This window comes from Mustela lutreola, chromosome X (genome assembly GCF_030435805.1).
Source record: "Mustela lutreola isolate mMusLut2 chromosome X, mMusLut2.pri, whole genome shotgun sequence".
NCBI classification, from domain to species: Eukaryota; Metazoa; Chordata; class Mammalia; order Carnivora; family Mustelidae; genus Mustela; species Mustela lutreola.
The window spans coordinates 62,939,888-62,942,569 of record NC_081308.1 but is presented as its reverse complement, the minus strand read 5'-3'; positions in this window follow the sequence as shown (position 1 = coordinate 62,942,569).

Here is a 2,682-nt window from a genome sequence, read left to right as displayed (position 1 = left end):
ATATACTATAGGCCCATCCATGTTGTCACAAATGGCAAGATTTCACTCTTGTTTATGGTTGAGTAATGTTCCATTCTATATATGCCACCTTTTTATCCTCTCATCTATCAATGGACACTTAGGTTGCTTACATATCTTGGCTATTCTAAATAATGCTGCAATAAACATAGGGGGTAATGTATCTTTTCTAATTAGAGTTTTTGTTTTCTTTGGGTGAATACCCAGTAGTGGAATTACTGGGTCATGTAATATTTCTGTTTTCCGTAGTGACTGCACCAATTGACATTCCCACAAACTGTGCACAAGGGCTCCCCTTTTCGCACATCCTTGCCAACACTTTTTTTTCCCTTTGAGTATAGTTGACACACAATGTTGCATTATATAATGAATTCAAATACTGAATTGTAGTTGTGAATGATTCATGTGCACTTGAAAAGAAAGTGTAATTCCTTGTCCTAATCATTAAGTTCTTATCACTTGACAGTCTAGCCCACATTGTTTACTGTATTATTCAGCTCCATACTTTTTAAAGGTTAGTTTTTTTGTTTACTTGATTTGTCATATTCTAACAGCTGAATGTTGAAGTCTCCAATCACACTATATGGCAGACCTTTGATATATGAGAAATTCCAAAGCACATACTGAAAGACCATATGATTTTCATCCATAAATGCAGAGAAAGTATAACTGAAAATGTCCTCCTTTACACCCTTGATGGGGTTAATCATAAGTGAAGACTGACAAAATCGAGTTTTTATTAGTAGAGTCAATAAAAGCCTTTGGAAGAATGCAGCAAGGGGTTATTAATTCTGCCTGGTGAAGGCTTCACTAAGAAGGTGGTATTTGATGTGGGCTTAAAAGATGAATATGCTTTACTATGTAGAGAGGACATGTGCAAAGGCAAAGAAATGTTAAATTATCCAGAAAACATGAAATAGTCCAGTTTACTACTTTAGACCATGATAGGGAGTGACTGGAAATTCAGAGGGGTCAGAGTATGAGGGGTCTTTGTTGTACTTCATGATGGACCTATTTTGTATGGGGAAGCATTGAACTCTCAGACTGTAAATACGGATCTTCTCTCTTTGGGGCAGTGCTCTGGCTATCACTCCAGTACCCTGCTCACTTTCTGCCTCCAGAATTTCCTCTGAAGGTCCCTGTACATTTGGCCCACTAGGATCACCAGCCTGGCCACTCTTTGTAAATGTCTCTTGCTACCCTCACAATCCATGATTAAGTCTTACTGATTAGTTCCTTTGATGATCACTTCATACAAAGTTAATGTGACGTCCAGAGTGAGGAGCAAAACTTTAGAGTATCAGAGTATCAAAAAAGTATTCAGGGAGGGAGGAAGAGAGATAGGGAGAGCAAGAGATTGAATTGTGGCATAGAGGCTGAGGGTGAAGAGAAAAGATATGGGGGGAATGAATTTTCAAGAAAGAGCATGCAGTTGATGCTAATAAGAAAGCAAAGGCTTACACTGGAATACTTTGTTTTTGTTTTTGTTTTACTCTTTTAGGTATAGCCTCATTCCCATGTGTGCCCTTGAGATTCTTTTCTGAAAAAAATCTGCCATAGTTTGCTCTTCCTGGACAACCCAAAGAGGTGAGGAAAATTCAAATCCAATTTCCTCTTTTATTCAGTTACCTTTTGCTTACCTCTTATGAGGTTTTGACCCATTCAATTAGACCTGTGACTCCTACCATGGCTTCTCCCAATCTGATAGGGTCCCAAATCAGATCAGCCACTTTCTCTGTATTACCATATCAAGGGGTTTTTGAGCCCTTATCTTGTAGACCAGCATTTGCAAGATTGTATTTAGAGAAACACTAAATGTTCCATGGAATGGTAATAGGTGTTATTTGAAACAAGGGTTCCACTGTCAGGTAAGTTTGGGAAATACTAAATACTCCCTCTTGGATAGTCACAATGCCCATTAATGTAGTGAAGATTCTGAAAATATTTCAGTAAATACATCTATTTAGCTTTGCTTAATCCAGCATCTCCTACAGTTATTTAACCACATAATCATTTTTTTCTATGCAATATTTATTAACATCCATGGAACATTAATGGTACCCAGAACATAATTCAGGAAGCACTGTAGGAGAAAAAAAAAAAAAGGATTTCAAAGCAGAGGACTAACAAGTCAGGTTTAAGCATTAGTAAGAGCACTCTGGCACCAGTGTGATGAATGGATGATTAGAAAGGACTCTAGTAGAAGAAGCGGCAATTGTCTAGAAATTTTGGTGAGGGCTTTGACTAGGTTGTGACAGTGTAGAAGGGAAGAAGACACAATGGATTAATATTAAGGTGGTAAAATTAACAGGATTTGGTGATAAGATGCGAGATTGGGAGGGGGAAGATGTTTCATCTGCTCTTGGTTATGTTGATGTTAAAGTGTTTGTTAGAGATTGATAAATTGAATATATTGGTTTTGAGGGTAATTACTTATAAGAGAAATATGGGTTAGAAATGAGTATTTCAGACTGAAACAGTATAAAGTGAGAATAGGTGGGACCCCAACAAAACTGAATATTTAAGAAGTATGAAATAAGAAAAGTAAAAAAAGCTAATCTAAACCCAAGGCACCTGGGTGGTTCAGTCGTTAAGCGTCTGCCTTCAGTTCAGGTCATGATCCTGGGGTCCTGGGATTGAGCCCCGCATCAGGCTTCCTGCTCA